This window comes from Onychomys torridus, chromosome 15 (assembly GCF_903995425.1).
Source record: "Onychomys torridus chromosome 15, mOncTor1.1, whole genome shotgun sequence".
In the NCBI taxonomy this organism is placed as follows: domain Eukaryota; kingdom Metazoa; phylum Chordata; class Mammalia; order Rodentia; family Cricetidae; genus Onychomys; species Onychomys torridus.
Genome location: NC_050457.1, coordinates 43,634,715 through 43,660,318, shown reverse-complemented (window position 1 = coordinate 43,660,318; position 25,604 = coordinate 43,634,715). Strand labels below are relative to the sequence as shown.

Below are 25,604 nucleotides of genomic sequence, written 5' to 3'. Positions count from 1 at the left end.
GAGGAGAGATCGCAGACAGGGTATAAGGAGATAGGCTGGTGTTGCCCGAGACCAAAGTGCATTCATGAAAGGTCACCTCAGACAGTGAAGTCAGCTTGTGAGGCCTGCCTGGTCTCCATTCCTGTCCTTTCAGTCAGCTTGGCACACACAGACCACCCAGGAGGAGTTTTGCCTGACCTCATGGTTTCCTTTCTCAGGTTTCTCTAGGTGGATAACTCCCCCTTTGACAGCCCCAGAGTCAGTGAGCGCCACTGCTGCCCTATCAAAGCATGGTAACCAAAGGATTGAGGGAGTCTGTCTGGGAAAAAGGATGGGTTCAAGGCCACTAAGCATCCCACCCCCTGTCCCATTTCCAGAATCTTTCCCCGTTTCTGTATTCTAGAGCCATTAAGGTAGCCAAGACACAGCGGGAGGCTCCTGCAAAGGATGCTAAGGAAAAAGTTTCCAATCGTATAATTCCTTTGGTCCTGTGTTCCTAGGTTTTCACCCCACCCTTGAGATGAAATGGGTGTTTTATTCTTTTGCAGTGCTTAGTTGTGTAACTGTGACTCTGGCTCTCAGAGCAATGGGGAGGGGGGGAGGGGGGAGGGGGAGTCCCTGTGTAAACTGAAACTGTAAGAAGGTTATAGAGAGTGGTGTGACCATGAGCTTTCAGTACAAAGTAAACAGCAAAAAGATCGCATGACCAGTTGCTCCTGCAGATAGAAGACAGTTGGACAGCCCCGAGCTGGACTTTTGTACCTTTGGACCCTTATGCCTAGAGAAGGGAGTGGTAACTGACTTTTGGTGCTTCGGGAAAATACTGATGTGACTTTGGGAAGTGCTTTAACAACTTCCCGCTCTGGACCAGGGTAGCAAGAGCCTGTGTCTGAGAGATGAACTGTACCCAGCAGTCGGTAGTTAAAAATTCTTTCCCTGGGTCACAAAAGAGGACCAACCTCAGACTGGACCCTAGTCTTGCTTGCTGTCCCTGCAGGCCTGTGCTCTGTACGCTAGATAGCTCTCTGCAAACGTGCATGCATTCTCTGTAAGTTACCTGCTTTGTCTCCATTTTTTAACCTCTCCGACGGGGCAGCTCCTTATTACTGTGTCCCAGTGACCAGGAGTTTGAAAATCGGGGCCAACTGAGTAACCCCGAGTAACGCATAGTGGACTCTTGACACTTCCCAAGGTGTCTTCTCCCGGTACCTGCAGGAGGTGCACTTCTCTGTGAGTGTTCCCTGCACACACTGCTCACACTTGGGGACTTCCAGATCCTGCCTTCTGTCGGGGAACCCGGTGGGTGGAGAGCTGGGTAGTCTCCCGCAACTCCCAATATTTTCCTCTAGGAGGAGCCCCGCCGCCCAGTTGAGAGTGACGCGCACCAACTCCAAACTCCGTGCCAGAAAGCTTCATCCCAGCCCCGGGGAATGAGTAGCGGGGGCGGCGCTCGGCTTCCCCGCTGCGGGTCCGGAGCCGGCCGCCCTCCACTCCCGCTGCCCGTCCCTCGGGCAGCCTGGAACCCCGCGGCCGCCACGGCCCCTAGCTGAAACCCAAGGCCAGCCGCCTTTTCCCACCCCTCCCCTCCCTTCCTCTCCCCTCCCCGCCTCCCTTCCCGTTTCACCCCGCCCCCTTCCTCCTCCCGGAGCCTGACAGCCCACGAGCTGCCAAGCAGGGCGCAGCCATGGGAAGAGGAGGCGGGCTAGGGAGCGGCGGCACCGGCAGAGGCGGCTGCTACAGCGGCGGCGGTGGCGGCGACGGCTGCTGCTGAGCCCCGGCGACCGCGGGGACCCCGGGCTGGGGCCACACGGGCCTGAGGCCTCGGTGCCAGCGGCCCCCGCGAGGACGCGAACCCGCGCTCTGTCTCCCGAGGCGAAGCTCCGAGGTACTTGGAGGGGGACTCCCGGGAGTCCAGCTCTTATTTCCCCCACTTTGTGCCAGGAGACCTGGGCATGCCAACTGTTTGTGAAAATGGACATCACTTTTTATGTATTTGCCTAGATATTTATTTTTTTAATTTTTTTGCATGAGTTTGAGGTAGGCTGTATTCTACCCTTCTCAAAAGTTGTTTTTGCTGATGGGTTGGTGTAACCCGATCCATGTCCATGTCCTAGAAGAGTGTGTGTGTGTGTGTGTGTGTGTGTGTGTGTGTGTGTGTGTGTGTGGAGTGTGTGTGTGGTGTGTGTGTGTGTGTGTGTGTGTGTGTGTGTGTGGAGTGTGTGTGTGTGTGTGTGGAGTGTGTGTGTGGTGTGTGTGTGTGTGTGTGTGTGGAGTGTGTGTGTGTGTGTGTGTGTGTGTGGAGTGTGTGTGTGTGTGTGTGTGTGGAGTGTGTGTGGGGTGTGTGTGTGTGTGTGTGTGTGTGTGTGTGTGTGGTTGGTGCTGTATGAAGCTGAAAGTTCATGGGGTCGACAAGGAATTGGGGGCGGCAGGCGAACAGTCCCAACCTGGCTCCTGCTCCAAGCAGGCTGTGAGGTGGGAGGTGCAAGGAGAGGCTTCCTCCTAAGACAGTTTTGTGAGTCTTCAAAGTTTCCCCGAATGTATTTGTTTGCCATCTTCAGCGTGCCAAGCTGGGGCAGGAATTATCCAGGCTGCTGCTGTCTGAAGAGAGTCCCCAGTCCCCGGGTGGAGAGACTGGGGAGACTTCTGAGGGTGGGCTGTGAGCACGTGACCCCTGCAGCATGCCACCTTTGCACGTCTGTGCAGGCTGCAGTTGCATGCCGCCAGCAGAGGAGCTGGGGTCAGGAGAGTCACCGCCACCAGTCTCCATGAACTGGGGTGGAAATTGTGGCAAGTCCAACTGTCCCAGCTCTGGACACACTCGTGGTTATGAAATCAACCAGGCTCAAAGTTCTGATAGAACTGCAGAGAGAATCTTGAGCGCTGAGCGGGTGAGTGGGGTAGGTGCGTGTCTGAAAGGGGGGGGGGGGGGCGCTGGCTACATGTGGTGGGTTCAGGACAGGGCTGGCCACTTGTGGGTGCATGGGGGAAAACTATTTCTGGGCAAGGACTTTATATATAGCGCTGGGGAGTGCGTCTGCAGTATGGGCTGCAGGGCTCCGTGGTCTGGCTCTGGTGTGTGTGTGCTGAAGGAGTGTGCCCCGTGTGGGTGCTGTGTGTTTGGGCACGTGTGTGGGAGCGCCCTGGAAGGTGTGTTGGCCTCCTGAGCCAGGGTGTGGAAAAGGAGAAAGAAACCATAGACTGGAAATGGTGGTTTCTGGAGCTCTCAGGAAAGGCAGCTGAGTGGGAGAGCATTTGAGCGTAGACGAGATATGTGCACATGTCGTTCACAGAACTTGAGAGATGTGGGCAGATTTGCTGTGGATCTGTGTGCTTCTCAGGGTGCTGCTGTTTGTGTCCAGGGGATAAGCGGTCTCAGAAGTGTTTACCCTTCAACTCCGCGGGCTGTGTCTGAGACAGTGTTTATAACCTCTTATAGAAATCTGATGTATAATAAATAGTAACTGTTGCTCCATGCTCCTTCCTACATGGACCACTCAAGGTGTCCCTTTATTCTTGAGATGACAGCTACTGAAATATTTCCACAGATTAAAATGTTACATAGAAATGAAATAACATAGCAGAAAATAGAGTATTGGATATATATGTGCATGTGTGTATGCTATGTGTGTGTGTGTGTGTGTATATATATATATACTGTATGCACATACTTATACATGTATATGTATATGTATGTATGTATATGCTGTAGTTGGAAATTACCTTTTCTTTTGAGAAAAGAAAAGCTCTGTGTTCTGGGATTAGATGCTAAGAGCTCTCCAGTCTCTGTTTGTGTCCAGGGAATGAGTGGACTATCTATTATATCTATTCCCTCCAGATAGACCTCTGGATGGACTAGGAGGGTGCATGTCAGCAAAGAGACCCCCGGCAAATATTATTTGTTGCTTGAAAAGCCCGATCTAGCCTTCGTGAGCTTCTTTCACCCTTATAAACTTCTGGCTTCACGTTAGTCTAGAGGAAATTGGTAAATCAACACTCAATGACACTTCTATTTCTTTTGGGAGCAAATAGATCACAGTGAAATTGCAGTTTGGGTCTCCTGAACACCACGGAAAGCTGATGCCTAATGAGCAAAGGTGTGAAATGAAAGTCTGTAAATGCAGTGGCAAAGTGACGACATTACCACATATTTTCTCAAAGTGAGCCCAACTTTCCCCGGTAAATATTTGCTTCAGTCAGGGTTTGCGGCTGTGCTTTTGATTATTAGTTTTTAAACAGTCGACTACACCCCATAAACCACTTTCAAATGGACACAACAGGCCTTGACTATGCTATCGACTGGCGCCTGTGCTAACAGATGTTTACGGTGCTTGGTAACCTATGGGACTGTCATGTGGAGTGTCTTGTTAGCTCAGGACATAATGTTTATAGCACCATGTAATAAATGAAGCTACAGTTGCAGCCTGCTTCTGCCAAGTGCATGAAACACCCCCTTGTGGAAACAAATCTTGAAGTTGGTCCAACTTGGCCAGCCTTTTTGGCTATCTGCTGGTGAGCATTGTTAATGTACAGATAAATCTGAGAGATACAGGAGGAATGTGGGGCAGCAGATTGTTTAGCTTAGAAAAAGGCATGGGCTCTGTTTGTAAAAATCTACTAACCTGAGGATTAGGCGTCTTTGCTCTTTCTACTAGCAGATGCCTTGATTTTGGAGGCATTTGCTTTACACTCAGTGTGAGCCAAAAGACCAAGAAGTAATACACAGTTGCTCTTGAAGACTGAATTTTTAAATGTTAATCATGGAAATGCATCTGCTTCTTGGTGTGGGGCTACACAAACCTACACTTTTTTCTTTACAAAAGAAGACTGGGTGTAGCACAGAAAGACCACCTAGAATGTATAAGGAAGGCCCTAGGTTCAATCCCCAGCATGAGGGGAGACTGACCCTAACATAGCAATGATCTGAGTAACACGAGCACGTAAATCTTGAGTTGGCAAGAACTGGAGTTTGATAAGACTGAAGTCAACCCCTCAGCGAGTTGTATAAGCAGGGAGGAATGTCCTGTTTAGAAAGTGAGGTGTTTTTTTTTTCCCCCAATCTGGAACAGCTACATATAAGAAGTGATATAACTGCTTAGTTTGATGACTACTTAAAAGGTAACTTTATGCACTGTGTGAATCTCCACTTTAATATCTAGTCTAGTCAATAACTAGTCTATCCTGGAAATAAGAAACTGAAACCTTACTTTCTCACTGGCCAGTTTATTCTAGACCTTTCTCTGGAGAAAATTCAGCCTTGTACTAAATCAACTTACTAAAAAAAGCAACCTACTTACTTATTCTTCAACTGAATCTAAACTTTCTTGCTATCTTATATAAATCTTTCTGTATTTAAGCCCCATGTTTTTTGTTCCTAAATTCTTCTTCCCTGTTCTAGGAGTCTTTCTTACTCACCACTGCACCTCACCTTTCTCTGCCATGAACAATATGCCTCAAGTTCCCTGTTCTTTCTGCCCCTAACTAATACATATTGCCTAAAACACAGATTAGGAATTCTTGGTTCTATGCATTCTTTATTTATAAAGACAGCTTAATATTGATGGTGTTTTTTAGCCATCTCATTACACCTTTGACTAATTTCAAACCTATAAGGAAAATAAGATTTTTGGGGGGAATTACTGTGTATCTACAGTTGATGTAATAGCTTCATGTGTTTTTTTTTTCCCCAAGCCTGAACTTGCTATAAATCCATACAAAGTGTAATAGTGGAAATATAATTTTGTATGCTATGTAGATAGCTCCTCAACTTTTTCCTCTCCATCAAAGAATGCCTACCAAGAAAATCACAGGACTAGAATTTTCTGAAGATAAGCAAGTTGCAGCTACGTGTTGCAGACAGGTTCTGACTACAATGTATTTCTTTCAGGGACCTTATATTATTGTGTCTGCTTTCATGAGCATGAGTCACTAGTGGCAATCAAACATTTTATTGAAGGCTTGTTCAACCCAAGTCCCAGAGAGTGTGCCATCTGGCCTCAAATGAGGTGAAAGTACATCAGACAGAAATGCTCCCTTTGGCAACTGGGGTTTGAGATGCAAGTAGAGGACATGACTAAATCAACAAGCTGCTTTTTACTCGGGGAGGTAAATGGCTTGCTAATGTCGCAAGCAACTCTAAGTGCTCAGTTCCCATTAGAAGGTATAGTCCAGCACCTGTATGAAATTAGGTCCCCATATCCTGCAGTCTCTCTAGCTGGGAAATAGAATCATGTTCTGCTACTCATGATTTATAAGGTCTAAGCTACCACAATGAGAGATGGGAAAACTGGCTTACATGTGGAAAGGGTGTGGTTAAAAAAGCAAACCCTTGTGTATATGTACCACACTAGACTGACAACTGTGGAAACTGAATAGACAGGCCTAGGCCCTCTGCATACAGGAGACAGTGTGTAGATGGGTCTGTCTGAAGAACCTCTGGCAGTGGGATGAAGATCTATCCCTGGTGCATGAGCTGACTTTCTGGATCCCATTACCTATGGTGGGACACCTTGCTCACCCTCGATGCATTGGGGAGGGGCTTGGTCCTGCCTCAACTGAATGTACCAAGATTTGCTGACTGCCCATGGGAGGCCTTACCCTTTTGGAGGAGGGGATGAGGGGTGGGTCAGAGGGGAGACTAGGAAGGGGGACAGGAAGAGGGATGAGAGGAGGTGCTGTGGATATCGCTCTGTGTAAATAAAGTTCTGATTGGCCAGTGGCCAGGCAGGAAGTATAGGTGGGACAAGAGAGTAGAGAATGCTGGGAAGTAGAAGACTGGAGGGAGACACTGCCAGCCGCCGCCATGAGAAGCAACATGTAAAGACACTGGTAAGCCACAAGCCATGTGGCAAAGTATAGACTAACAGAAATGGGTTAATTTAAGATAGAAGAAGTAGATAACAAGAAGCCTGCCACAGCCATACAGTTTGTAAACAATGTAAGTTTCTGTGTGCTTTCTTGGTTGGGTCTGAGCGACTGTGGGACTGGCAGGTAAGAGAGATTTGTCCTGACTGGGCCAGGCAGAAAAACTCTAACTACAAATGGCGCCCAACGTGGGGCTTGAACCCACGACCCTGAGATTAAGAGTCTCATGCTCAACCGATTTTGGAAGCTTCTTGCATGCACTTCTTGTTTTTATTTTTATTAGGTAGTATTATTTCCTTCTTGGGTCTCTGAGGGAGTTGAAGATCAGTTAGTTATAGTTATAATTATTTTTGTTAAGGATTTCAGAAAAACTCACTAAGCTATAAGTGTATAAATTTGAAAGACGTTATAAGACAGTTCTGTTAGCTATATAAGTTAGGATAAAAAGTGAATCAGGTACATTCTGGACTTACCAAAATAGGATAGATAATGGAATTATTTTCTCTGAATTTGTCAAATACAAATGGACTAGACATTGTTTAGGTATTTATTGTTTGTATATATGGTATATATAGTTATTGTATTTTTGTATATAGTTTTTTTATATTAGTTATAACTTTTTCCTTTTTTTCTTTTTATTAAAATAGAAAAGGGGAAATATAGTGATATTTTATTTGTATTGAAATGTGGTTTTATTTGTATGTCAATAAAGTTGCCTTGAGGTCAGAGCAAGCCAGAGCAGAAGCTGAGCAGTAGTGGGGCACGCCCTTAATCCCAGCACTTGGGAGGCAGAGCTAGGCGGATCTCTGTGTGTTCAAGGACAAAGCCAGCATGGCAGACACACGCCTTTAATCTCAATACCAACCACAGGAGGTCTGTACAAACAGGCAGTGACAAGGAGGTCATGTGGCTGGGTTTACAACCAATGAGAGAGGAGAACAGAAAGTTTTTAAATAGACAGGATGCAGAGAAGTAGGTCTCTTGCAGAGAGGAAGAATCGCAGAAGCAGTGAAGGGTAAGGTTTTCCGCTCTTGCTCTGACCTCGTGGTTTTTAACTCTGCAATCGGTTCTGTGTTTCTTATTTAACAAGCCAGTTACATCTACAAGGAGGATCTGTGGTTGGCATGTAAAATGAAAAAAAAAATTTAAGAAAAAAAAAAAAAGCAAGCCCTTTAGGGCACATTGACTGGGACTTTACCACTTATATGCTGATTATTTCCTCTGGAACTTATTTTTCTCTTCCAAGAAAATAATAATGACTACCTTGTATTTCCACATCTATGAGGTCTGTACCATCTATGTCTTGTGAATACCTACCTGCTGTGATTGGTTTGATGTCTGGGGCTTCGTAACAACTTTTGAATTCTCCTTCTACCTGCTCAGGATTGTCCACAAGCGTGTTTATGGGGGTTGTTTGTGGTGCATGACAATGATATCATTTCTCTAGATTAATATGATCCTGATACCAGTGAATTATAATTATCAGGTTATAAATGTGTTGAAACATAAGCCAGCCTATATATGTATGGTTGGGCCTAAGTCAAAAGGGCATCCTAGCAAGAAGATCATGTGTGAGGAACCCAGCAAAGGTGCTAGGAAATTTCCTAGGGAAAACAGCAACAACAACAACTCATTCTACATTGGAACATACAAAGATTTTGCAAACTGAATGTGTATCTTTATGAACCTTCCAGCAGGGAACAACTTACAGTGCTGTACATACATACTTCACTAGTTTAGAAAATAAAACATTTTAAATAGCTTCGCATTCAAAAATCTTAAGAGACATTGTTCTTAATTCCTCTAGTGTATAGGACACTTAAGATTTTCCATTGGTCCAAAGAAAAATTCTTACTATTTTGCTTAAAAAATGTGCTTATTGCCGAGCAGTGGTGACGCACGCCTTTAATCCCAGCACTCAGGAGGCAGAGGCAGGTGGATCTCTGTGAGTTCAAGGCCAGCCTGGTCGACAAAGAGAGTTCCAGGAAAGGCACAAAGCTACACAGAGAAACCCTGTGTCGAAAAACAAAAAACAAACAAATAAACAATAAATAAATAAGTGCTTCTTAAAAATCATGTCCACTTTTTCCCGATAGTGTTGCCATTGCAAGGGAAAGCAGAATGCAACCATTGCAGAGCAGAGGCATGATCAGATGCCTCCCTTACCTCCAGCTGGTGTGATACCTGATGCTGTCAGCCCATCTGCACTTGGATAATGGCTAATGAGAAACTCAAACTTCAGTTTTGCTTTCTGTTTGTCAGAAAGTTGACTTTGTTCTTGGGTAACATGATGACTCAGGATCCCAACTCATCCCGTCAGTTCCCATGTGGGACTCCTTCATATTAGGTGCTTTTTAGCCTAGAAAACTTCAATTTGGCAAAACGAAGTGAAGAACATGCCTGGTAAAGGAAATATGAATGATACATTGTGAAAAGTTCCTGGAAAATAAAGACTGTTCAATATCTTCTTCCCAAAGGGACAGAGAAAAATACCAGAATCCCTGAGCAAGGCAATAATAGGTGATGAAAATATGCCATGCTTAGACTGTTCAAATAAATAAGATTAAAACAAGAAGCCAGTGAATGAAGAGGAATGACCTATTAGCAGTGTAGTATCATCTTTCTTATAGATGTTGCCCAGGTGATATCTTCGTTTTTCATACATACTCACTAAATAGTCTGTTGAAGGCTTAGTAGTAGGAAAACATATTGGGCAATCAAAGGGTTAACAAGAGACAAGGAGAGACTGGGGCCAAAGAGATGCAGATAATAATGACCACTGGATCTAGGTATATAGTGCAATTTTGTTTGAGTTCCTTAGTTCAATAATGGCACTTGATGGCAAGTGTCCCAGAATGAATCCTGTCCACAGCTTTGAAACATCCACAAGTTCAAGCCATATGGAGACATGATATGATTTCTTCTTCATTTAAAAAAAATATTTTATGTAGATGGGTGTCTTGCCTGCCTGTAAGTCTGTACATCACATGGGTGACTGACACCCACAGAGGGAATCACCTCTGAGTTGGAGTTACATTCACTTGTGGCCTTCACATGGTTGTTGGGTCCTCGGAAGAATGCAAGCACTCTTCATTGCTGTGACATCTCTCTAGCCCCCACTTAGGCACAGTTAGGCTGGGTCTTCATAGACTCCCATCACAGCCATGAAGTTTTAAGTTTGGTTGCACAAAATTGAGCATCTCTATGAGAATTATATCATCTAAAAAGTTATTTTAAAAATACTTTGGGAAAGATGTTGAATAAGTAAGTCCCTGTCCCAGGATACAAGTTTGGCCAAGCCAGTGGTTTTTTGTTTTGTTTTGTTTTTTGTTTTTGTTTTTGTTTTTGGTATCCCTGTGAAAAATCAAAGATAGAGCATGTATCTACTGAGTCATTAATGTGTCCTTACAAATGTGATACACACCAGGAATATAAAAATAGTATAATGCATTATACTATTGAATTAGGACCCAACATTCAAGATAGGAATGCAAGATTACTAATGTATATGATGAGATTATGAACAACTAATAGCTGAGTTCAATTAAAAGTACTAGTATAGAACTATAAACTATGTAGTTTTTTTAAAGAAGGGGTGTTTATTTGGGCCAAAGGATTTGAAGGGAGGCCCCCAAAAGCAAAGAAGCTCTTGAAGCAGGTATTACAATGTAGTAATTTCTTTTCTCATATACAAAGGATTTAAGATGTTTTATGGCAGGAAGTTGGGAACTGAGGACCAGGAAGTATGCCCAAAGCTCCCTAGGGTTATTGGTAATAGGTGATCAGGAAGGACTTACCTGTGGATTTTTGATGTAATAGAAGCTCTTCCCGTACCTACAGATGCTGTGTATATGAGGTCATCACTTGGGTTGGGCACTGGGGAGGCCACATTGAGACCAGAGCTTGTTGGAAGAGTGGGTAGCTGCTTCATGGTATTTCTGCATACTTCTGTTTCTCAAATGTTATATAAACTCAATTTCAACATTTCTTCTTTAGTACTATTCTAAGAGGCCTATTAATCATGCTAATAGTAAGATTTCTCTTTAAGAACACTCTATTAAGCACGCCTTACAAAGGAAGAGTTATTCTGAGGAGCCCAACTACCCTTCCATTTCCCTGTCCCATGCTGATCTTAATGCCAGGTTTAACATAGCCTTGGGGCTTTCTAGACCTTAAGGTCATGAGCCAATCACTCTAAGCTCTCTGCCTCTATGCCAGCTAATTGTAGAGAGCATTTGTAAATATATTTATAATAAGAATTTAAAAGAGTTATATGTTTTTAATTCAGGGCTGCTGAATTTTTGTGAGACCAGGAACAATTCTATACATACATCTCCTAAATACCAGGAGACCTCTATAAAATCTTATAAGTAAAGCATGCTCACATTATTTAAAGATGAAAATAGGAGTCCCTACAATGAGAGAGTGACAGATTTATAACCCAATTCTGTCTTTATGCTAGACTCTTTCTGTTATATTTTGTTAACTCCTATTAACATAAAATATGAAAACAGAATCTCTTTTTCTTAGTGTGCTTTCTATTGTTAATAACATAATATTACTTGCTAGGCCAATAATGTAGAAAATAGGTTTATTTTAGCTATCAGCTCTGAATGTCTATGGGTGACAAGCCACATATGAAGATTGTCATACAGCTAACCATTTGTAGGCAGTTCAAGGTGTTACATAGCAAGAGGCAGGGAGCATGAATATGTGTCTTGCCTGGTCTTTTCCTCTCCTCTTGCAAAGCCATGACTATTTGGTCATAGGAGTTCCACCCTGATGATCTTATCTACTTCTAATCACTTCCCAAAGGCCTCATCTGTAAACATCATACTTGGATCAACTTTCTACATTTTCAGTACCTCACGGGGATTAAATTTCAACACATAAACCCTTAGGGGATACATTCTGGCTACAACAAACATGTTTATCTATGCCATTTATACGGGAGAGTGACAGTTAGTTGGGTTGACTATCCAAGTGGATAGAATGTGAACTGAGACACCTGATATTACTTGACCAACAGTTCTTTCCATTGGGAACACACGCAGATTTGCCATAAATTTCAGTTTGGCAGGTGCCAGTGAAGTGTCAGCTATTGTGAAATCCTAAAGATAGTTTGGTATTCTACACAAGGCATGAAGTAGACTTTGAAATCAAAGAGGTCTGGCTTCTTCACCTCAATTTAGATCCAGCTCTGCCTATTATTTTTATTCATTTTCTTTATGAATCTGAGAAGGTTAAAAATCCCTCAGATTTCTCTGCAAAAATGGTGGCCATGATCCTTACTTCACAAGGCTTCTATAATTTAAATGAGCAGAAGAAATGCCTGGCAAATATTGAACTCACCAGAGGGAGATGACTTCCAGCAAGACCCTGTTGAGACGATTGAAGATTGAAGACTTCAAATCTTCACTGCAAAATGCCCACTTGAAACTAATTAATGTGTGTTTTTTTAAAATTCTTCCTTCTTTTCCAAGACAACTAAATTAGGGCTTTAATGAGTTCCTGAAGTGCTCATTTGTTCTGAACGTTTAAAATCTCTCTCCTTTAAAAAGCACTGCTCATTAAAGATTAGCTTCTTATAACATCCCAGTCACTGCCTAAGCTGTTGCTATATTGCAAAAATACAGGGTCATTTACCCACATCGTTTTTGGTGACTTGTGAAGGTTGAACTTTACAAACAATACTAAAAGTTATTCTTGATGCATGTCTATCTGCCAATGATGGAAGATCCTTGGCAGATCTTTCATCATTGGGAGAAGTCTATCTGCCAATAATGAAAGATCCTCCCTAAGCAAGGGGTGCTTTGCAAAGTTAAGGGATGATTGAAAGTTAGTTATGGTAAGGACATTCCTTGGTAAAAAATGCTTATGGTGATACAGTGTGAGGGACAAGACCTGGGGAGTCCACACACAGAAACAACAATTTTAATTTTTGACGCTGAAGAAATATTCCTACATGAACAAGTAGGTACACAATTTCCCATTATAAGGTCAATTTCAAATTATTTATCAAAGAGTAATTGTCTAAAACACTGAATCCATAACACTCCTACAATTGGAAAAGGAACACCTAATATAACACACATATATTAATTAGCAAGTAAACATGAAGAAATAGACATTTCCAAGGAGAAAAATAAACCCTGTATATAGTAAAGGAATACTGAAATGAATTTGCTAAAAACAGGTCTGTTCTTTCCACTGTGCATGACTGATTTGCATTTGTATGGATAAAAAATCATTTTCAGACTCATTTTTTTAAACATTAGATTCTAACTCCTCACAATTGTGAAATAGTCTAGTCAAAGATATAGACTCTAGCCCTCTATAAGACCGCCTATTTTCCAGATGCATACTTAAAGAGCTTTTGGCGATGAGAAATTTTAAGTTCAAAGTAAAGAGAATAGTATTTTGAGTCCCAGGAAGTGATTTGTCGACTTGAGCGATCATTAATATTGTATCCTGTCTTTTCATAAGCTATGAATACTTTTGTATTCACTACCAACCCAAAATCCCACTATTTTAAATACATATTTGTCAATACTTTGTGGGTAGAAAGACTATGTACTTTTCAAACCAACCTTGGCTTACTAAAACACAAGTTATGAAGGAGGAAGGATTTTAGCAAAGTAACGAGGTGTGGCTAGCTCTTCCCAAGGATAGTTCTCTTCTCATTCAAACCAACTGTCTCCTCCTTGGGAAAATGCTTCCCAGAACCTCACTGGAGTAACGTCTCCTTACTAGGTCAATGCTTAATTTGATCCTGTTTTATTTTCTTGGCTCTATTCATCATTGGTATTACCTTGCTCATTAATCTGTGGCAAATTTAAACAGCACATTTAATATATACTAGCAGACAAGTTTCAGTCACCACCTAGTTTCCCATGCTTTATTCCTGCTAACTGTGAGATGCTTACCTCTGACCAATGAGAAAAATGAAAGTCAGTTAAGTTTCTTGCCCAGTGACTCACAGTAAGTAACAGCTAAAGCATAAACATCTTTGTTTTATTCTACTCTTGATAATATATTTAGTTATTTCCACTCTTCTCCATATGCTCAACCACTAGCCTTGGTGACTTTGTTCTAGAGATACAGTGTTTTAAAATTATCTGCTATCAAACTGCAACAGGAAACTGAATTAAGAATCAGCCTCGGGTTGGGGATTTAGCTCAGTGGTAGAGCGCTTGTCTAGCAAGCGCAAGGCCCTGGGTTCGATCCTCAGCTCAAAAAAAAAAAAAAAAAAAAAAAAAAAGAATTAGCCTCGAATTTACAAATTATTTTTAAGTTTATGCTTGTAAAACTTGTTACTTTTTAATATGTTGACGGGCACATAAATTGGCAACAATGCTCCTTAGAAATTCAACCATACTCCATTCACTGGAAGTAGTGTTTTTACAGAGCAGTACCAGACATGAAAGCAAATGTCTCCAGGGCAGGATATTGATGTTGCATTATAATTTAAAGAATTTTGTTATTCTATAGTTTTTAATTTTTCTATAGTTATTGGCTATTTCCTTTTTGAGAATATTCAAGGAAATCTTTGAGTGATCTTTATATTTGCAGTGCTCCAGCTAAAAATTACTCTCTGTTGGGTTGGAACTTGGAGCATGAAGTTCAAAAATATGAGTTTTTGTAAATTGCTTGAGCTTTGACTCTGGGAAGATAAACAACACGCATATCAAGGCTAACCAACACCAAAATTCTTCTAACCTCTAATTCCAAACTGAGACAAGAATGAGTTTTAAGGGTTTTTTGTTGTTGTTGTTTATTTTTATCTTGATTACAAGTTGCTGGAAGTCTAGAGTTAGTATCTAATAACATAAAATCTAAGCAAAATACAAATTATTGGCTCAGAAAGATATCTAATTTCTAAAATACACACAGAAAATCATGTAAAATGGACTTTTTTTTCCATCTGAATGGGTAAAAGAAGAGATTGATTAAGAGGCAATCCTTTATGCGTTTCAATATATAAAATGTTAAATGTTTTTAAAGGAGAAAAGCCATTGTCTTTCAGAACACATATATGAGATTATTATTTTTACTTACATGGCTACATTAAATTGGCATTGTTTTCAACCATGACCTTTGATCCTTTGTATATATAATTATGAGCACAATCTACAAATGTAGATTTGCAAACTGCAAACTCTACCCCATTAGGCCTCCTTAGGGACCATATAATGTACAGAGAACAGATCCAGCCTGACTGCCCTGTATGCCTCTAGCCAACAAAAGACTGTGCATTGATCCTTTCTATACACAACACTTAGAACATTTAAGTTCAGAGACAAACTTTCTCCTTAAAAAAAAGAGAGGCCTGGGAGATGGCTAATAGTACAAAGGCTTTATGCACACAAGATTGACAGCCAAGAACATACATAAAAAGCTGGATGTGGCAGCTGGAGAGATGGTTCAGCAGTTAACAACACTAGCTGCTTTTCCAGAGGACCCAGGTTCAATTTCCCAGCATCACATGGCAGCTCACAACTGTCTGGAACTCCAGTTCCTGGCAATCTGAGCCCTGTTCTATCCTCTTTTGGGCCCATGCATTACACAGACATGCAGACACAATACCTATACACATAATGTAAAATAATAAAAAAAAACTTATTTTTTAGAAGTGAATGTGCTTACATACATCTGTAATCCTATCACTCCTGCAGTGAGATTGGGAACAGACAGGAGAACCACTCCAAAGCTCACAAACCAGTTAGCCTGGAGTATGCAATGTATCAAGAGCTGGAAATGAGAGACCCTACCTCAAACAATGTAGAAATAAAGAATGGATTCCCAAAAGCTGTTCTTTGTCTGACACATACATGTTATGATATGCACACCAACACTCCACACTCACATTCTCCCCACCCTCACACACACAAAAAATAAAAAAATAAAAAAGTATAAAATTTTAAGTTTAAGCCCTGAGTGTATTTCATTTTTGAGTAAGATACTCTCTTTCATCATGTGTCTAGGAAGTACTCCAATTTCTAGAGGGAAAAAATGTTTACATTAGCCTTTCTATGTCTGAGTTTCAGGTTTACTTTTGAAAATGCTACCTTGTAAGCAGTTACAAGGCAAAGGACTATGTCCTCTTGATTTAGCATACATCTAAGTCATTAGCTTAAACAATCACTGCTATGTAGTCAGCATTAAAGTGGTGCTTCTTGTGGATTCAAAGCTCACTTTTCATATGAAATTGCTTAATCACAACCAATACCCCATGGTCTGAATGGTTAAACAATCGAGAAAACTATGACAGTGAGAAACTAATTTGATAAAGTATCCACAAGTAGCATGCAATATAGTCAAGATTCAAATGCAAATAAATCTTCCTAATTCCAAATGCATCTAACCCTCATTTTTCTAACAACTACCATGTATGTTGTATCCTTTACTATTCCTGCTTTCAAGACGTGGTTTAATTTGGGTCTGGGCTGAACTTATATGGCATATTGTCAATGACTGGAGTAAAAGTAGAAGGGGACGTGTACAACTTTGGAGATTGAGTCATTCCCTGGGCATTAGGACTTCTGATTTTGTTGATCTAGCTCCTAAACATTTTGGTAAACTACTTTGGAGAAACCAGATGCCCTTTTCTTTACTGTCTGTCCTCTAGAGACATTCAGATGAAAAGGAACCAAGAGTCTCCAGCAGCCAACATGGAATCAGGAGCCAAAGCTCTCTGCTTAGTAGACCTCTTCCTAGAAACTACCATGAGAATAAGGGCATTTGTTACTTTTGCTTTGTTATCATAAAACATCATGACCTAGGCCACTTATTGAAGGAACTGATTCTTTGGTGCTTACTGGTCAAGGGGTTAAGAGTCCATCACCAGCACAATGGCAGCAGGCAGGCAGGTGTAACACTGGAACAACAGAGAGCTCACATCTCTAGGGCAAGCAGAAGGCAGGGAGAGCTAATAGAAATGGAGCAAGTCTTTTGAAACATCAAAGCCACTTCCAATGACATACTTCCTCCAGCAAGGTCATACTTCATACTCCTTCCCAAACAGTTCCACTAACCAGGAGCCAAGTATTCGAGCACAGGAGCCTATGGGGGCCGTTCTCATTCAAACCACCACAGTGAGCATGGAGGTGAAGTCCTTTCCCAACTCACAACAGTTTGACTGTAACCTCGGGGAAGACCATAAACAAACATCATCCACTTAAGCTGCCTCTAGGACCCTGTTCCCGGTCTCTACATTAACAAATGCCAGTTGTCTTAAACTGCTGAGTCTTCTGTTAAGATTTAATGGGCCAATACATAATTCGCACAGCCTAATGTTACCTTAGTCATTTTTCTTAAAAGAAATTGTATTAACTTCAATAAACTTAATATTTTAACGCTTGATAAAGCAAGGTGAGACTTTTAAGGAGAAAACACTACCACATTGAAGTAGTAAATGGTAAGGCCAATGAACACAATGGTGCAATGGTTGTGAACTTCTTTGGGATTTTGTAAGTCAAAGGATAATCACTTAAAAAGAATCTATGATTTCAGGTCCTTTAGCTGGATAAGTAGATAAAGGTACTTAGTGAATCCTGACAAACTAAATTCAAATCCTGTGTCTCACAAGGTAGAAGAAGAGAGCTAACTCCTGCAAGTTGTCCTCTGGCTTCTACACACATACACATACACACACACACACACACACACACAGAGAGAGAGAGAGAGAGAGAGAGAGAGAGAGAGAGAGAGAGAGAGAGAGAAAGTAAATACATGTTTCTGAAATGAATGATTTTGAAAGAAAGGATAACCGTATTTCTGAGAATAGCATGTTGAACTTTAAAAAATATTCTTTATGGGGAAACTTGGGAACTATTTTGTTTGGATGCTCATCATTCAGGATTAAATTGTCAGGAACAAGAGTGTACTTTACATGATTTAAGGGGGATATAAAGCATAGTTGAATTTTAACCTCTTCCCTGGTTATTTTCCTCAGCTTCTCAATAGGGTCCTGGAAGCTCATAAATCAAGGCATTTCTTGGTTTTCTTTACTTTATAAATTGCACTGATTCTGCTTTGTGGTCACTTGCTGTTTAATGAATGACTCGGGTTTGATTCATATCTTTAGATTTTGAGTCCAAGAATTGTTATGAGTCTCAGAAATGCAGTGTTCTAAGTTCATCTAAAGATGGACTCTGAAAAGAATAGAAGAAGTTATATGTATTAATTGGTTTGTATGCATGTATATGTACAGAATTTGAAACATTTTAACTTCTTTTTTTGTAATTTTTATTTTATAATCTAATTTAATTTTACATATCAGCCATGGATTCCCCTGTCCTCCCTCCTCCCGGCCCCCCCTCTGCCCTCCCCCAGACCATAATAAATGAAGACCCCATGGGAATAGGAAGAAGCAAAGTGCTAGAGAGGTCCCAAGAAATCCACAAAGATACCTCCACAATAGACTACTGGCAATGGTTGAGAGAAAACCCAAACTGACCTACTCTGGTGATCCGGATGGCCAAACCACCTAACTGTAGTGCTAAAACTCTCATCCAATGACTGAGGGTAGCAGATGCAGAGATACACGGCCAGGCCCCAGGTGGAGCTCCAGGAATCTAGTCGGCGAGAAAGAGGAGGGATTGTATGAGCGAGAGTTATTGAGACCATGATTGGAAAAAGCACAGGGACAAATAACCACACTAGTAGAAACACATGAACTATGAACCAATAGCTGAGGAGTCCCCAACTGGATCAGGCCCTCTGGATAAGTGAGACAATTGAATAGCTTGAACTGTTTGGGAGGTCCCCAGGCAGTGGGACCGGGACCTGTCTTTAGTGCATGAGCTGGCTGTTTGGAACCTAAGGCTTATGTGGGGACACTTTGCTCAGCCTGGGAGGAGGGGAATGGACCTGCCTGTACTGAATCCACCAGGTTGAGCTGAATCCCCAGGGGAGTCCTTACATTTTAACTTCTCATACAGATGTCTATTGACTTGTCTCTTAAAAAATACATGCAAGTGACATTTTCTTATATAGTGACAAAGTGATTGAGGGAGCCAAGGAATTCATCCATGAGATAGTATTCAGAATGACTGCAAAATAGGAATGCTGGTTTCTCTATGTCTCAGGATTTGAGATGATAGATCAACCCCCAACCCACCCCAGTTATTGCCTTTCATGCTATTTTTTTCCTTGCAGCTTATGTCTTGAATACTCAAAAGCACTTTCTATACTGAACCAACCTTCATGAAAGGATATCTGACCTTAATACATGGGGTACACTACAGGAGCTGGAAAAGATAAACACTGATATTCTGAGTGCAAATATTATCTATTGCCAATTATTATCTCATTTGTTTATTAACTCACAAACACATCCATTAATTCAGCAAATATTTATCAAACATTTACATTTTTCAGCACAGCAGACTGATTACATGCTGGAATACTATGACAAGCAGCCTATGCCCTAAAATATTTCATAAGCTAGAATACAGAAGGATATTAACTAAGAATAATTAAAAGCTTTTATAAGGGATATGGAAAAAAAACCTGATCCAGGTTGAGATTTACTGTCCAGGAAAAGCCTACAAAAGGAGGGGTGTTTGAGATGTAAAGGATCATAAATCTGAAGGATGGCATCTTGGGACAGAATGGAGTAGAATTCAAGAAGATGCCCATACTTTTTAGATTTGAAAATGGTCCAGGTCTATTAGAAACTCCTTTCAAAGATGAAAACAGAACAGTCAAGCAAGTCAAAACTAGTGTGATCTCACTTAGAGCATCCCTGAAGGAATATCCAGAGTGATGTTTGATCACATGGCAGTTCATTGTGGTCCAGCCAAGTAGACATACAAATTAACACTAAGGAAAGATTCTGCATGACCTTCTCTGGATTAAACAGCAACTAAAATATTCTAACTCATCACACTTGATGAGTTGATGCATGTCAGCTATTATATGATGTACAAAAACTTGTACTACAAACTTCTTTTCTTTTGATGGTTAACATACACATACACACATACAGGCACCTATTTATGAGTATGTATGTGTACATATATACATATGCTGCCTTACGACAGTTGAATAGTTCTATGCATATAGAGGACCCAAATCTATTCGGTGCCAATGACAAGAGATTTCATAATGGTGCACTTTGTATAGCAAAAACTCCCCAGCAGGTAAGAGAATTCCAAGTGACTGTAGCTTGAGCATCAACCAAAAGGCTGACTGCTCTTTTCAGCTCACTTGTCTGTGCTGTAGAAGAAGCTTTTATCGCCTTTTAGATTCCTTTTGTCACCACCAATTAATTTCAAATACTTGTTATTTTGGCCAGTACCTTGAAAATCATCTTTTTGTAGACTAATTGATTTTTAGATTCTCGAGCCTGATATTCAAAACTCTATGGCATTAGCCTAACCCATCTATCTATCTTTGTTCTCAAAACAATCCATTTGTTTGTCCCCACTAAACCAACTTTTGTTCATGTTTTCCCTCCAAATAGTTTTTCATCATTTTCAAGTTATATTCTAGAAGACTGAAATGCAAATGTCAGCTACCTCAGAGTTGGCTCCAGTCCCGCCTGCCCCCTTTCTTCTTTGTCCACATATAAAAGTGCCTTCTAACCTTTCCCATAGCACATTTAGTAAGACTCTTACACTTTCTCTCACATTTTCTCATGTGTATCATTTCACCATATATGACGCGAATTCAGAATCTGTGCCTATAGCTCTCCTGGAGTGTCACCACAAAGAATAAGCCATCTGTAAGCACTAGTGAAGAAAACACAGTTTTAATGTCAAAGAGGCTCTAATGGGTAAAGTTCTTTTATGATTTATTGTATTTTGTCAAATAGCTATATATGTGTTTTGTTTGTTTGTTTTCTGCATGTCTATTGTAGTACTTAGTGATGTCCTAGACATTGGACACAGGAGATATTCAATAATTAGGGAATTGATGATTTATTGTATGTCAGATTCAAATTTTTGGATGCTTTCAGACTGAGGGAGATTTGGTCCAATGAAAGTTGAAGATACATGTTTCAAAAGGCAAATGCACATTTTTATGGAATCTGGTATCTCTTCAAGTCAGTAAGAGTCATATCCATTGATGGAGTTATGTCACCATCCAACTCTCAAATATCCGTGATGACACTATTGGAAAATATCTCCCACTGAGAGCATCTTTAACTGTTTTTAGGAATATGTTATTTAGCTAGGAAAAGGATGTGGTAGTCTAGTCATGATGGCTTTGTATCTTGTCATTGTTTTTGATGTTTTAATTTAAAACTTGTCATGGCTGGGCTTTTCTGTTTCTTCATTCTTTGCTGTGAATGACCATGAAAATTTTATGTATTCCTTTTTACTTAATGCAGAGCTGTAAACATTGAGGCTGTCTTCAGAAGTGTCTTCTGGTTGAGAAAAGCACATCAATTCAATCACCATATGTCACATGGCATATCAGAATAAGAAATGTCTGACAAGCTCAGTGTACTTTGACAAAGAAAGCAAATTTGTTGCTGTTTTTTTTTCTTTAATGTGTTTTTCATTCCTTATCTCTAGCTGATGGCCTTTTGTTCTTAAAAACTTCACAGTCTCTATTTCTCTAGGGAGATGAGAGAGATTCATAAATGTGAAGTGATTGCCAGATATTAAGTATCAAGACAGTTGAAAAATGAACATGCTCTCTATAGATAGAAGCCATAGTTACCATGGTAATTGGAACAGCCCAGAAAACCCATCTTTGTCCTCTTCTGTGCAAGAGGAGCAACAACAGTTATTTGAACTCTACATGTTCCACATTGAGGGACTGGTGTGAGTTCTGCACTAGGGATGTGGTGAAGATCAGACCTGGGCTCTAGTGTAGAAGCATACTCATAGTGTAACCCCATGGGAAGCCAAAGAGTAAAGGATGTAGTAAGGAGTCACCACATCCAAAGGAATGACAGACAGGTGGCATCCCCACAGAAAAGACATGTGAGCTGTGTGGTGGTATTGTGTTCCCCAAAATATTGTGCACCCTAATAAACTTATCTGGGGTCAGGGCACAAAATAGCCACTAGATACAGAGGTTAGAAAATGGTGACACTCACGCCTTTAATCCTAGCATTCCAGGGGCAGAAATCCATCTGGATCTCTGTGAGTTCATGGCCATACTGGAAACAGCCAAGCATGGTGACACACGCCTTTAATCCCAGGGAGTGATGGCAGAAAACAGAAAGATATATAAGGCACGAAGACCAGAAACTAGAAGCAATTTGGTTGGTTAAGCTTTTAGGCTTTGAGCAGCACAGTTTATCTGAGATCCATTTGGATGAAACAGAAGCTTCCAGTCTGAGGAATCAGGATCAGCTGAGGAACTGGTGAGGTGAGGAAGCTGTGGCTTATTCTGCTTCTCTGTATTCACCCCAATACCTGATTCCAGGTTTGTTTTATTAATAAGACCATTTAAGATTCATGCTGAAGAGCTGGGTCTTGAAAGTTACAGTTTGTTGCTGGGCAGTGGTGGCACACGCCTGTAATCCCAGCACTCGGGAAGCAGAGGCAGGTGGATCTCTGTGAGTTCGAGCCAGCCTGGTCTCCAAAGCCAGTTCCAGGAAAGGCGCAAAACTACACAGACAAACCCTGTCTCACAAAAACAAAAAACAAACAAAAAAGAAAGTAACTGTTTTTGTTGCTGTTTGACTGGTTTTTGTTTCTTGGGGCAGAATCTCGCTTATGTGAGTCTATGCGGGACATGAGCACCTGATCCTCATGACTCAATCTTGCCTGGGCTGGGATGATAGTTATGTATCAACACACCTGACTGATTCCAGAAAGCTCTGTAAGGGGTCATCAGTCATAGAAGAGGGGAATTAACAATTTTTAAAATTGTAGAGCTAGGAAAGAGGAATGTGAGTTAGAGAAATGAAAAGGCTTGACGTGATTGGACCAGAGAACGTCTGAGGACAGGTGAAGAAAATGGAGTGATGAAAGCAGGCAGGATGCTGTATGCAGGAATTTGGTCTTTAGGGATCAGCAGATACCTATACCCAGAACGTCTGACTTGGGTAAAAAGTTTCATGCACTATATTTTGATCATATTCTTTCCCATCTTCTGGCTCTTCCCAGGTTCCTTCCCTCCACCCACTAACACAACTTCATGTTCTTTATCACTCTCTCAGAAAAAGAAAACAAAACTAAAACCAAAAACACATTACACAAATCCCACAAACCACAAAGCCAAAAAAAAAAAAAAAAAAAAAAAACCCAAACAAAACAAACAAACAAAGCATACAAAAAAAAAATCAAGGAGTTCATTTTGTATTATTCAACTATTCTTGTGACTGGGGCCCGCCCTGGAGTGTGGTTGAAATACCCAGTGTCCCTCCAATGGAGAAAATTTATTTTTCCTCTCCCAGCAGTTACCAATGTAAATACCTTTTTGCTTAGGGGTGTGACTTTGTGCCCATTCTGTGCTGGGATTCTGTCCTGCTTGAACTTACACAGGTCATGAACAATCATGTGAGTTCAAAAGGACATTAACCCTGTTGTGTTTTGAAGATGCTATTTCCTGAGAGTCGTGACTCTTATTACAATCTTTCCACCTCCTCTTCAGAATAAATACTTGAACCATGAGGGGAGGAGTTTGGTAAATGCATCCAATTTAACTTGTCTTAATCTTACATAGTGAGTGGGATCTTGCCAACATCTTTGTAGTATGAAAGGAAGTCTAGTGTTTCTCCAACATCCTTTGAGATGCTATAGTCTCTATATGAGGGCAGTCTGCATGTGATGAGAGAACAGGAATGTGTAAAGTGCAGAGAGACAAGGCAATGCAGCAGCTCTGTCTTGCATTTAGGCAAGAAATTAGTCAGAAAATTTATGCTATGGCTGTTTTTATTGGCAAGGGTTCAGCATCCAAGAAAATAAATACTTCAAGTTACTGACAGTAATGGTATTAACACAAAGTGAATTGGCTTTTCTTTTTTTGTGTGTTGTTGCTAGGAAAGGGAAGCCTAAAACTTAATGAAATTTGTTCTTGAAAACAGCAAGTTTTGTTATTTCTTCTTTTGCCATTTATGGGCTGTATGTTCCCAGTGGTCTCGATGGTCCTTTCCATTAGGCAGCGGAGATTCATCATATCTGACTATTCACTGAAAGTCTCTGTGTGTGGTTCATTCTTTTTAGCTTTATAGAAATTTCTACCCAATATATAGTGGAATAGAACTTTGAAAAACTTGTAAGTAGTTACCCATTGACCAAGTGAATATTTCCTGAAGTCATGGCATGAATACTGGTGTAAGTTAGATAGTTCCTGGGTCTCTGGAGGTCACAATCTAATGTCAAGGTGACATGACAGTCACTCAATTTAGATGAAGGGACTCTAGCATGAAAAAAGAAATGGACGCTTTTTCCAGGAAAATATGTAATAGACATTGAAGGTCCAACTCAAGTTCAATGGTAAAGCATCACACATGCCACAGCTTTCTAACAACACCAAGAGGAAAGAGGTCAGATTTAGATCTACATTCTTTTCCTCCTGATACAGTTGGTAGCTCAAACCTCCGGGCCACAATTTCCTTATCTGCAGTGTTGATAAATTAGACCAGATTAATGGCCTATAAATCTCTCTGCACATTTTTTAAAAGATTTATTTATTTATTATGTGTACAGAAGAGGGCGCCAGATCTCATTACAGATGGTTGTGAGCCACCATGTGGTTGCTGGGAATTGAACTCAGGACCTCTGGAAGTGCAGATGGTGCTCTTAACCTCTGAGCCATCTCTCGAGCCTTGCTCTCTGCACATTAATTCATTTTATCCTTGACCAAATTGATCAGAATTTATGTTGTAGGAAAGAGTCTGGTAGGAATATTTATAAACTCCCAGGTGATTATTCCCTCTAAAGTCAGGGTTAAAAATCACTGGACAAGATCAGAGCTTTTGATTGGAATCTACAAGACAGTTTTCTCTGTATTTAGGTATGATGCTTTATTATTTTTAAGCTCATTGGTTACATCACACACACACACACACACACACACACACACACACACACACACACAATTTTACTTCGCTTGAAAACATTAACGATTAGGTGAAAATTAGAAATGTTCCTTTTAAAATTTTTTTGACATTTTATTTTATTTAATTTTTTTTATTTTACATACCAACCACGGTTTGTGGGACCCCTGGCAGAGGGAACAGAACTTGTCCTGGGTACATGAACTGGCTTTTTAGAGCCCATTCCCCGTGGTGGGATGCCTTGCTCAGCCTAGAAATGTTCTTGAGTGGTGAGAAGTCAATGAAATGAACTGGTCTCTATCTGATCCACTGTTTTCTGGCATCACCTTCCTGGTCCCTGAAGACATAGTCATTTCCAAAATGAAACTAGATGATCAACTCTCCAATTATTTGAATTGTCTCCAAAATCAGGAAAAAAAAAAAAAAAAGAAGAATGAGAAATGAACAATAACCGTCACTATTTGCTGATTGTTAGGTGAAACCAATGAAAAATTAGTCTTTATCAGTGGAAAAACCCTAGGGCCCAGCGGAAAGGGAGTTGCAGCTTGTTAGCAGTAGAGCTCCACACACCACACGACTGTGTGAAGGACAGGTGCTTATGGGCGAGAGGGGGGGAGCTGGAAGAGCATCTCGTTCCTTTTGGAGGATGCTTAATGAGGCTTCCCCACAGATGTGCATTTCCAGCCTTTCCTGTTTGGAAGCTGAATCCTTAATTGGGAAGTGATTTCCTTACCCTGAAAGACAAAAGGGGGGAAAAAAAAAAGATTATTAGAGCTTTTACATTCTTTCCGCTTTA

The 25,604-nt window shown here is 40.9% G+C and overlaps 1 protein-coding gene across 1 annotated transcript in view; it reads left to right on the top strand.

The window, feature by feature from the left end:
* The first annotated feature begins 1,409 nt into the window (after nt 1-1,409).
* Ghr (growth hormone receptor) overlaps nt 1,410-25,604 on the top strand; it is a 248,646-nt gene continuing 224,451 nt past the window's right edge. Inside the window, exon 1 of the mRNA XM_036207314.1 lies at nt 1,410-1,864. The gene's annotated coding sequence lies outside the window, so the exon portion shown is untranslated. The remainder of the gene's footprint in view (nt 1,865-25,604) is intronic.